The sequence below is a fragment of the Coturnix japonica genome, chromosome 5 (assembly GCF_001577835.2).
Source record: "Coturnix japonica isolate 7356 chromosome 5, Coturnix japonica 2.1, whole genome shotgun sequence".
Taxonomy (NCBI): Eukaryota; Metazoa; Chordata; class Aves; order Galliformes; family Phasianidae; genus Coturnix; species Coturnix japonica.
The window spans coordinates 10668509-10681187 of record NC_029520.1 but is presented as its reverse complement, the minus strand read 5'-3'; the positions used below and the strand labels follow the sequence as shown (position 1 = coordinate 10681187).

The 12679-nt window shown below is 44.2% G+C and overlaps 1 long non-coding RNA gene across 9 annotated transcripts in view; it reads right to left on the bottom strand.

Annotated features, from left to right (window-relative positions):
• LOC107314540 overlaps window positions 1-12679 on the bottom strand; it is a 188819-nt gene that overhangs the window by 92733 nt on the left and 83407 nt on the right. For all 9 annotated transcript variants that reach the window (XR_004307354.1, XR_004307352.1, XR_004307348.1 and 6 more), the window contains one exon: window positions 5413-5494. This is a non-coding gene — a long non-coding RNA (uncharacterized LOC107314540). The remainder of the gene's footprint in view (window positions 1-5412; window positions 5495-12679) is intronic.

The window sequence follows — 12679 nt, the reverse complement described above, 5'->3', positions numbered from 1 at the left end:
GAGAGGTCTGTCGCAAGAACAACTGTCTCTGCTGTTGTTATGAAACCAAAGTTCAGGCACAACTCTCAGTCGACGGGTCTCGTTCCAGCGGCCGATGATACAGCCCAGAGAACGAAGATAAAACAGATAATCAGGCACCCTTGGGGAAAACAGTGGAAATAACATCCTCAATAGTAGTGGCAGAAGGAGAGGGTACAGGTGCCATGCTGTGGCTTCCCAACACATCCCCCAACCCACATGCACTTCGGCCCCATCAGGCAGTCCTTCTCTGGCAAAAAACATGCTTTCAGATGCTGCTGCCAAACCTCAGAAATGTATATTGCTGTTCTGGCTATGTTCAGGAGGAAGGGGAAGGGAAAGCAGTGCGCAATTTTCAACAGTTTCTCCTTGGAAAGGGGCCCCCTAATTTTCTGAAAGGGGCCATGGAGGAGGAGGAGAAAAAGAGAGAGTCTCTGTCCTGCTTTAATCCCTTTTCCCAAAGTAGTTATACATGGAGAATTCATGATGGAGTTCCCCCTTTGGGCTTTGAGCCTCAAATCATTTCATAACACACAGAGCCCATCTGAAACCTTTTGATCACGTCACTTCTGAGGTCGCTGTGTTTATGGGTGTAGCCGCGCACACAGGCGGGTGTGACGGGGAGCAGAGGCACCCTGCACTTCACACACCATGCCAATGGACGAAAACAACCCCAAACACAACAAAATTTTTTAAAAAACCAACAGATTAAAACAAAAACAAAACAAAACATACTGCAGAACGAAGACCGTTGATACTGCTGGCTTCTGTAATGGGAACTCAGCAAGTTTCCACGCTGCTGCCAGGATGGCTCTACTTGGGACCTTGTGAATGGGCTAGCGCACTTGACCTAACCTAGTGCAAGGACCCACCATTTGTTCAACTGGCAATTACCCAGGCTGCACAGAAGGAAGCCAAATGAAGGGCTCTGCTCAGCTCAATGGGCTGCTTTGACTTAAACAGGTCTTATTTCATCCCTTTCACCTTGCATGCTAACTTTACTGTGGGGGAACCAGAGTCTTTGGGATTTCAGCTACAACACTCTACAGACTTGATTCCCAAAAAAAAAACCTATTAATTGTTCCCGTAATTAAGACATTTAGGAACCCACAGCTCAGCCAAAATCATTCAGCCGACCAAGAAGAGTAGAATCCTCCCCTCAGGCTAACAGGAATGAAGTGTACAAGCCAAGATCCTCAAAGTGATCAGATCTTCTAAAAATCATCAGTGTTTAGTCATAATAATATGAGCCTTCAAGGCTCTGGACCTAAACATCAATGCCCTAAAGAAAAATTAAGTGTCCAGGAAAGTTCACAAAGGTGACTGGGAAACTGCATTTCTGGGAGTCAAACAGGGATATCAGTTCATTGGCAAATTTCACTCACTGCTGGTTATTAAACCAGTACTTTGTTGGTTTAATTAAAATTCATGGTAGATAGATTTATTTTCTCCAATGCACTGTATGAACATATTTAAATGCGTTTACTTCCATTTAGCTAAACTTGGTAACTGACTCTTCTAAATGTTTCCACATGGTGGCTTGGCTTTTTTTTTTTTTTTTTTTTCCCCAAACTAAATCAATTTTAAACCAATTTTCGTTACATTGGTGGTTTTGCATGTCCACAAGCCCTGCGGGCCTCTTGGATTGGAAAACCTGGCATGAAATCCAGCCCAAAAGGCCAAGTGCTGAAACTTGATGAAAATGAAACCACCTCAATCTATAGGGGAAGCTGTCTGCCCAGGCTGTGAGCACGTTCCTGGGGCATCGGTCCTACGTGGATTGGGGGCAGACATGACCAAGACTTGCCTCTGGTCACAGCCACCACTCAGCCCTCAGTAGGTCTGGAATTTGGCAACATTGTGCTCCAATCCTGTCTGGTAGAAAGCCCTTGAAGAACAGCCCTTGGGACAATCAAAATCTGATCAGGAATCTTTTTTTTTTTTTTTCTTCTTCTTCATTTATTTGTTTTATAAAGTGGCTTTAAGCTAACTGGAAACCTGGCCCAGGGCTTCTACAAAACCTGGCCCAGAGCTTTCCTGCAATTCAGCCCAGGTTTACAAACTTGGCTGGCGCTAGGTTTATTGCACCTAGTTTGGGGCTTTGCTGCGAACATTTTGCGGAGATCCAGCTCTTGAAATTAACTGGGCTCTGCTGTTTTGAGCCTGAACCAGTATCCCTAATGTTCATAAACTCTACACCAATTTATTTACTGTCATACAAAAAGTCCTTGAAGGTCGGTGGCTATATTTTTAAGGGAAAGACCACTTGTGTGCAAATAAGAAATCATTTCGTTAAACCCAAACGCATGAATTGATGAGATGAAGACTACTTACTGCAGGGCTTTGACTTATCAAAGCAATCTTTCACATTGCTAAGGAGCCAGGTTTGCCACAGTCCTACATCCCTACTCATGCTGCCTCAAGTAAGAAAACCTCAAAAAGTCTTAGAGGAGCACCCAACACACAAGATACTTCAAAAATAGAGGTGATAGCTTCAGAAGAGGCATTTACCCTGAGAGATAACAGCTGAGATATTTTGCCTCCTGAGAGTTTCAGGGCAATGAAAAGAGCCAAAAATGCTTTTGGTTTCCAACATTAACACTTCTAGTACCTCTGCTGCTGTGTAAAACTAGAAAAGAATGGGTTTATTTACTGTTCAACTGGTATTTTTCCCCCCAAAAAAACCCTCAAAAATGGTGACCACTCAAAGCAGAGCCAAGCTGGCTCTTGTCAAAGGTTCAGCATGGCTCTTATTATTGAGGGGAGTGTGGTTGTGTTGCAACGATAGTGGCTAGGGAATCGGGCCACTGTTCTTGGCTACCCTGCTACCCCACTGTGTAACCTAGGAAAGTCACGTCTCGCCTCCACAGCTCCCCGTTCCTCACTGCCCCGCGCCTCTTGGCTATTTAGGCTGCCAGCTTTATGGTCCAAAGTCTGCCTCTTACTATTCTAACTACCACCGTAATTACAAGAATTTGATACGTGTTGCTTTCCAGCGCCCCTTCCCACAGAGCTTTGTTGGAACAGCTCCTTTTGTTTGCACAAACAGTGGGGCAGAGATGTGAATTAAAACGTTTTCTCCATGGAAGTTTCCTCAGAGCCTTCTCGCTGGGTCCCATGCTCACAACACACTTGAGGACATCCTCACATTTGTCACTGTTACTCTCATTCCCATCCAATAACCCCTGGGATCACTTCACCATTCACACAGCTGGGACATAACATCAACCTCTGCTACCCCTACCTGGAACATATGTGTGCTACAAGGAACAATCTACCCCCATCACCCAGAATAAAAACCCTCAGCATCCAGCCCTGAAGAGGTTGCAATATGGTGCAGCACAGATTACCAGGGATAGTCAATGCAAAGGCAGACACATGAAGCAAAAAGAGCCTGCAGCATCAGGAGTTACACAGAGGGAAAGAAGTGATATAACACTGGTGAGATAAGTTCACAAGGAACTGGCACAGCAGGACTAAAACTGAACACCAGCTGGCTGCCACATTCACTGGGACATGTTGCCCTCACTCTTTTATAAGGCTCTCCTATGGTTTACATAGATACACACATATATATTACATATATAAAGGCTAAAACATGGACACATACATGCCAGGCAGCCAAAGCATGAGCACATATGCATATACACATCACCTCTACAAGGGGCATGACAAGTAGCGAGGAGAAAGTAACAACATGTGCTCACAGTGTCTGTCTTGATCTAACCCACCTGAAACTGCTCAATTTCAACTCCTGCAGGTTAAGTCAGCACAATAAGCTGAGATTTCATGCAGGCACGACAGGCAGATGATCACACTGAGATAGTGTCTATCTCAGCTTCTTCTCAAAGCTTGGTGTCGTGTGTTTTATCAACAAATAACATGTCTTTACTACTGCCAGCCCTGCTGAACCACTGTAGCTGCAGACAAGCAAGCTGTGTTTGCTTCTCTTTCATTTGTCATCAACACAATAGCCAGCCAAGTCCTCAATCTAGCATCTTACTTGTTGGTAACAAACAGGCAAAAAGAGAGGAAGCTGGATTTCAGCTGGCTGCACTGATGCAGAGACATAGATAAAATGAAAAATCTCAGCATTTAAAAAAAAAACCACACAAAAAACCACTGAGAAAAATATATCATAGAAAAGCAGGAGTTTAAACAAAAATAACTTCAGTCTGGTTCAGGTGTTCACTCAGTGCTTTCTGCTCTTTTTGACACAAGATTTGCATGCAGTTTGGAGAGATTCTCCCATTTATTCTGAGATAGCAGTAACCTTTTCCACTCCCCCTTACTGAAAACAGCGAGGAGGAAGCCCACATCCCCACCACATCCAGGACCATCCTGAGGTTTGGTGACACTTATGAGGCAAACAATGTTCAGAGAGTAAAGGAAAGCAGTCTCTCCTCTTCAACCATTACTAGCTCATATTTTGCTGCTGTCTGATCACAGTATAGGAAAAGGAGAGACTGCCACAGACACTGAAAAGCACATCACAGATGTAGCCATAGTGCTTAATGCACTCATTTAGCATGCAGGGGCCAGTGAATATACAGTACAACTCCAGGATAGAAGAGGGCTCAGATTTAAATGACAACTTGGTCAAAAGAAGATCAAGAAATCTTTTATGGATGTTTGGCTCCTGCATTCAGGGGCCATTTCAGCTTTGGATCAAAGCCCCTCTGTTAGCAGGGCACAGAGCTCAGGGAAGACTGCAAGGGGAAAAAGGCAGGGAAGGAAGATGAGAGAAACCACCAGCAGGAAGATCTCTGGTGTGTGATAGAACATTGCTGAAAAGGAGGGACATTTCTGAAACACGAGCACAGAGATAAAATCTATTCTGAGGTGAGGATCAGCTAAATGTGTCACAGTGCTATCTGGGCACACGCAGAGCAGTCTAAATAATAAACAACATATTTACCAATGGCCTCCTAATTCACTTCTGAGCCACATTATCTCATAAATCTCCATCATCTGCCCTGCTCACAAACTACCCCAACACCAGCGTAGAACTCTGCAACCTGCTTTCTGAGATACCATCTGAATAGGAGCCCAGCAAAACACAGCAAAGCTCAGACTTCAGGGTGCTTGACCAAAAATACTAATTTCCCAACTGAGAAACGCTTCACAAGCTGCCTCAGAGCTTGGAGCACGTGAAGCAAGGGAAGGAAAAGGAAATACAACCACAGAAGCTCACAGAAGCCAATACAATCAGCCCTGGGGTTGGGGAATCCCTCCTCATACATATACACACATATATATAACCATGCTAGTCACTGCTATGGCAACTAACACAACAAAGATATCCTTTTAAAGGCCCTGTGGTAAGGAGGAAAAATATTTTGCTATATATATATCGCTGCCTATTGACGTCAAAATCATTTGAAATAAACTAACCTTTAAGCTTGAGTGGCTCCGGTCGTCATTTCTCCTCTGCAGGTACTGAAATTACGTTCACGTCACAATGAGCATCTGTTACCTAGTGTGGAAAAAAAAGTAACCAAAGAGAGCTGAGTCAGAAAGTTTTCTATCAAGCAGTCTTCCACACCCTCACCAAAGGAAAAGGAATTAAAAAAAAATAATAATAATCTCCTAAAAAAATCTAAGAAGGACTGAATCCTGAGGGTGTCATTTAGTCACTCTTTGGGCAAAGCCTGTGCTGATGTCAGAGGGAAATTGCCAATTTTGGTAATTAGTGAAAATGAAGAACCTGGAGTCAGCTGTGACAATTTAATTCAGCTGAATATCCAAAGAGTTCACTGGAAAAAGGCAAGCTGAAAGAGCTGAGTCTGGGCTGAGTTGCAAAAATAGAATGCTCCAGATGAGAGTGATTTTAGGAACTTTGCTCCCACAGCCAAGAGCTGTTCTACCTCCGTGCATGTCTGTTATAACCCTGCACCATGGGCCTTCAACAAGACCTGCACTCTTTGCACTAATGTCAGCAGTGTAATTATTTTTATAACGACACTAATGAATTAGCTCTGCTGCTATACATCCAAGAAACACAAGTGAATGGCAGAGTGGAAGGGTGGGAATTTAGATGTTAATTTGCAGCAGTCTGCTTGAATTTATCTTTACTGAATGAAAAGCCAACAAGAACATGTAATGCAGCCCTGTAAGTTAAGAGGATGGATACTGATAGTAGTTCACACATGTGAGGAATGAGGGTATCTTTGGCATTAGACAGTTCTATGGTTTATTCCCTGGTGCGTAGGATCAACAAACACTGCACCTCTCACCTCCTCCCACACAGGAGATGGAAACCCACCCTACCCCGGTGGCCCAAAATTACCCCCTGAGCTCCCCTTTGGAAGAACTAGGGGAGATACTTCAAGTCACTTTTGGCTTGGTGAGGATTTTGGCTGGCTTGAAGGATACTGATCTGCCCGCACACCCCACTATAGCAATGCAGAGCACAAGCTAGGCCATGCTTCTCCCACAAGTATCAGGTACATTTTGAAGAACACGCATTTATTATAGTTTCTTGGTAGTAAATCTCTTAACACGGTGAGCTTGAACAGATACAGCAAAAGCAATGAGTCACTTGCACACTGTGGGCTGTTACATACTATTAAGTCAACTGCAGTCCCACAGTGAACCCATTTGCAGTGTGCTACTGCATTGATTTTGGTCTGTTCCCCTTTCTTTCTTTGCCTTTGGTACATCAAGCTTTAACCTACAAGTAATTCAAGAGGATTTGAGTCAGGCTTACAAAGGGGAATCAGCAATTTCATATTCCTCCAGAGGCTCAGGAATTTCCTTTCTCCTAGGCCACTTGCTTTCCAAGACTCATAGAATTATTGCAGTTCTCTGTACCCTCCTGCCCATCTGCCCAATTCACCTCCAAGCACAGGGAATCAGAGGGTTTGAGGGCCACTGAGATACATAAGAAACCACTTTCAGCATTGTGGTTCCTTAGTTATGCATGCTTATATGCCTCTGCAGCATCCCTGTATTATTTAGAACTTAACATTACAATACATACCCTTATGGTCTCACATCTATTATTCCTCAGATTTGTCTGCAACCTCTTGTACCATCAGCCACCTCACCTCTCCCTACAGAGCTCTCCTGAAGAACTTTGCCTACAAACTTCCCTTCATGTCTCAGCCAGAAGCCCGGACTCATAAGCAACACATAAAAGAGCCCCCAGTTATCCCTCAACACCTTCCAGCCTCTCTGTGTACCTTCTCTCATCTAACCAACAAAAACAAGCACGCCTTTGTAAAGGCCTCATCCTTTCCACATCTGTCTATACCACATATTTTAGGAAGCCAGCATACTAACATTTCTAACTACAGACTGACTCAGCCCTGATTCATAATTGCTTTCAGAAAAGCACCTCTGCCTTAGCACCATCCCTCAGCCTTTTCCTGAAAAACATCTTTCTCCACCACCATTCCTACCTCCTTCCTTCCTAGAAGGTTCTGCAGAAAACCACTCTCCTTGCTTCTTTCTCCTTGTATTAACACCAGGTGCCAGCCCCTCCTACCAAGCTAATGAGGTCCAGATGGGTTGTGCCCCTTTAACTATGTTTTCAAAGGAGGATCTCCCCCCCAATCAAGGACAGCTGTGGAAAGCAGGTGCATCTGAGACAGGTTTCTCTGAAGCCTATGCAAGTATTACATGGCTGCTGCACACAAGGAAAAAAAAAAAAGACAGTTGGTGGCTGAACAAAGCGGTTGGATATTTTACCAGGAGTGAAGTACTAAAAATATGATAAGCTTTTATAGTACTCTATGCTCTACCTAGAAAGCTATAGGATATCTGTAGGACGAGTCAGACAGGCAGCCTTATGTCTGACAGCTGTTAGTCCTGAACTGCTTGATCTACTTGGCAGGGAGAAAAGCTAGCTCTGATACCACAGGCCAGAAATCAGAGGAATGCCTTTTTCTCTACCCACAAAGAAGAAACATATAAGTAATATGCTCTAATGCAGAGATTGCACAAAGAAGGCTGGCCACAAAATAACTTACAACTGATCTCAAGCTGAAGACCGAAACAGGTTGCTTTGAAGATGCCTGTTGAAGCCCCTGGTTGCAGCCCAAGAGTGGTTAAAATCCAAGAGAAAAAGAAATAAAGAGGGGCTACGGGCAGGCATGGATTCAATGCAGCCATTTGTCAAGAGAATTGAAGTTGAAAGGCAATGTGGAGTTCAAAGCCAGAGTCCAGCAAAAAAAAAAATGGTATGCAGAGCTGCACGCTCTGCCAAAACAAGGCTGAACAAAGGCTTGGAGGGACAAATGCCGTAGAACAGCCCATCATGTGTGCTTGGGGTGGGCAGCTGCCCCACTGCCAATATGGTCTGCCCCAGGGCTTTAGTAAGGGTAGTGATAGCAGAGACAGGCAGGCAATGAGCCACCAGCTATGGACACAGGTGATGTAGTATCTAAAATATAATGGAGGCTGTGTTGCCTGAAACTGGAAATATTCTTAGCTTAGACACCAGTGCCCAGAAAACAGTCCCTTATGCTAACAAGGGTGTACCTTTTAAAGCTGCATACATACATACCAACTGGCTGTAATGAGGAAAAGAGCACTGTATCAGGATCAAGATGCTTATCATTCCCTTGGTTTTATTGATGGAGAACATGAAAACAACTGAGGACCCAGTTGGGATTTTCCTTCAGTAAACAGAGAGCCTTAAATGGAGATCTGAAGGTAACATGGACAGCACACTTAGAAAAGTTCACTTTGTCTGAAGGCACACGAAAAAAAGGTGGAATGAGTAAGTTCAGTCTGAGAACCAAATGGCAGATGGAAGGACTAACTTGCTTCACATTAGATAGAAAATGATGGAACCCTCTGCTTGTGCACACTAAAGCATTAAATATGCTAGAGGACAATTATCCAGAAACCTTTGAGGATATAGTGTATGCTGATTCTTTTTTTGTGCTGGATGTGTCAGCAAGGTCTTGGCAGGCTGTGGGGAAAAAACACGGTGTCTATAGAATTTCAAGGTTGTCACAGATCAGTAACCTCAGTTAAATTCTGCTACAGTCATCTAGAAACGACCCCATCTCTTCTTTCATCTTAAGAGTTCTTCTAGTTTCATCCATTTGTTCCCTTGTCTTTCTTTTGTGGTTGTCCTGGAAAATACCACTTCCTTCTATCACCAGCCTGGGTCTTTGCTGTGGAGGTTTGCCAGAGATGTCAAAAGGGCATTGGGTGGCAATGCACTACCATAGAAAGAAAGAAAAAAAAAAGAAAGTCCTGTAATGCAACACTGAGGACCTAACAGGAAGGTGAGACATTTAACCATTTCTACACATTGGTTTTATGAGCTCTGCAAATCCAGGTCCTCCCTGGGTGTGTGTCAGTTGAGTTGGCTGGACCCTCAGTGGATGTAAGTTGCCATAGTTCCATACAAATAATCTGGAAAATGATACCATGGTTGGCGAGCTGCTAGGGTAACAAGTACACCACAGGGCAATGCCAGCTAATGCTGGCTGTGGATCTGGTCCATTAGCTGTACTGGTAGTATCAGCTTATGTTAACATATTTGTGGCTCTGGTAGACCTGGAAAAAAATGACATTTCCATGCATTTGATGAGAAGTGAAACATTTGATGCTTTGGTCTCAAGTTTTCTGCTGTCTTCCACAAGAAACAAAGGACAAAGTTTCACAAATGCCCTTCTCTTTTTTCCCCCTTTTGGGGCAAATATAGGAAAATGTGTTATCTGTGGAATTTCAGAGCCTGTTCTTTAACGCAAATCACAAAAAACCACCAAGAATAGTATTCTCCTGGAAAAGCAAAGATTGAACTTTGCCCAAAGCCAGATTAACATACTGATCACTCTTCATCATTCTGCTCATCTCCTGCATATTCTATACATCTCCAAAAGCCTTGGCAAGACTTTGAAGGGCAGGTGCACATTACAGCTTTCTCCACAGCTTCCATCAACAACACTTTCCTCTGACACTCTCTGTCATTTTAATGTCTGCAAAGTGGGAATAGGAGCACCTCCCTCCAAGGAGAATAGATTGAGGATGCTCGGCTTTCAAAGAAGAGCCATGCACATTACTATAGGTGCATCCTATATCACCATTATTTACCACGTGGAGGTCTGCAAGAGTGGTCCCTGCTCAATGTCCATCTACAAGAGATGGTATAGACACATGTGCTTTGCACTATAGGATACCACACAGGGTTGCCAGGTCCAGTTTACTAGGAGCATAATTTCTCAGTGTGGTGCTGCACAATGCGCTTGCATCCTCTGGGTCCTTGCACATTTGCAAGGGGCTAGAGACCTTATGCACCACAATGGGCTTGGTTAACACTTGCTGTTTGGCATCAGCTGAGGATATATGTGTGCAATGCTTTATTCTCTTCTCCTTGTGTTTGTTCCTAAGCCAGCCCCAAGCAGTCTTTGTGATGGAGGCAGCAGCAGAGGGTTTAGCAAATCACCTGTGATAGGGGACCCTTATTCTTGAGCTGGATGTGAACTGAAGACATGAGTCTGCCAGCTCATCTGTACAACATGCTGGTGGCAGATGGTATATAAACATGTTTTCTTATTACTCAAGAAGGGAAAACAGTTGGGAAAGCAAAAGTTTCTTGTGCTGCTTTTTTTTTTTTTTTTTTAACAAAAATTTAAGTTAATGAATGGAAAAAATCAACAAACTTCTGAAATTCTTTTTGATAAACAGGATTTTGTCTTTAAAAAAAACAAAACAAGAAGAAGAAGAACTTGGCAATGCTGAAGGCTGCTACTTTTCATTAGGACAAGATGATGGTATGGCAGGAATGCAGGACAGAGGGGTGCAGATGTGTGAAAGCATTTAAGAAAAGACACCCAGGGATTAGGGAAGTGCCTGTTCCCAAAATGGGTTGATCTGAGGTAAAGGAAACCTTTGGGATAAGAAGATAGTAAACCCCCTTCACCCCCCAACTTTTATAATGGATATAAACAGTTTTACGGTATTTCCACCAAACAGAAGAAGGAAAAAAAAAAAAGAAAAAAAGAAAAGGATTTCTGCAACACACACATGTTCCCCATTAATTAGGAAGACTGCTGTTAACAACACGTTGCGCCAGAGCTGCCAAGAACTGTCAGACGAAGGACAGGGAAGCCCATGGCAGAGGCAGGCTTCCTCCCGGGGGGGCCAGTAGCTGAATCCCAGCTGGGCCAGTCCTGCATGGTCATGAGGTGCTGGGAACAGCAGGCAGCAGAGCTGGGGGCACAACAGAGCACCTCCGAGCCCCAGCTCAGGTTCAACCCCCCCTGCCCCTTCCAGCTACAGACATTTTCCACAGAAATGCTGGCTATGTTCTCTTTTGGTTGAGACTTCGGGACTATTTTTGGCATTTTTAAAACATGCTTAGGGGAGGCTCCTTCTACTTTATTCACATAAAGGATCTTTATTTTTATGTATTAAGGGACACTAAAAGGGGAGAGGAGGCAGGGCAAGAAGAGAACTGCTGCCTTACACTTTGATGCAACTATAAAACAACACGAATTTATGCCCAAGCTTCTTTTCGCCTTAGCAGGCTCCAAATACACCCTTTGGTGCAATACAGACCATCTCTAGCATCCTGGTTTTCTTCAGCACAGCCATCACTGGGACCAAGCACTGAGCTCTGGCTCTCAAGCATCTCCCACCTTCACACCTCCCAGGGGTTGGGAGCAGCTCCATCCTCCTAGCAGACCTTGAGTCACGCATCCTCCAGGCGCCCTGGGTGCCAGCTTGGACTCCCCGCTGGATGTGACCAAGGTTGCATACAGTTATGTACACACAGTACTGACTCATGGCGGGATGAAAGTGGGGTCCTGAACTATTTTTTCCTTATTAAACGGATGTTGGAAATAATGTCGCAACGATGCAATGAAGTTCAACATGGGGCCTTACAGGAGGGGGAGATCTTATTTTAAAAGAAAAATGATTTCCATTGCACTTACATACCCCAAAGATTCCCAGGCATGGAGAGGTGTTCACAGGCCCACTCCACCAGCATGCCCTAAGATGCTTGTCTCCAGGTGGCCAAACCTGCTCCCTCATGAGAATGCCAAGGATGTAAAAGGCCATCCATCAAAGTCTCCTCGCATCTCCTGGCCTCATCAGAGGTTGGTGATGATGTGCTTGTTTTGGATGTGCCTCTTCATACTCTGCAGGAACTGACAGGGATTAGCCTCTCCATCCTGTCCCACCTCAGTGAGTCATCTGAATTTACTTACTGTTCTTTGTCTCCCAGTTTGGGCATCCTGAGAGGCTGCTCAGGATCTCAATGACTGGGTCTCAAGGATCTCAAAGCTGCTGTGATCTCAATGAACCATTAGTCTGGGGGCTTCCTTGCAGACCTCTTCTGCTTTAGGGCCCTCTTCAGCCTCCACTCACCCCAGGAAACACCTCCATCATTACTTTTCATCCTGTTGCTAGTTACCTCCCAGGTAACTACTGATAAGATGCAGGACTTTTAGAGTACACACCTAAATCTCACAAACTGGGCCATCAAAACATTAAAAGCACAACACCGTCAAACATGAGGATAAGTTTTGTGGACCAGGACACTGCTGTTCTACCTTTCCTTTTGAATCCCTAGCTCTGTGGCTTTAGGAGGCTTTATAGATACAGTGATGCATGTGGTGATTCTTGGGGTTACACTGTTACATAGACAAGGCAAGGACAACAGAAGGGCTCTATTTTCAGACAATGCTGAGATTGC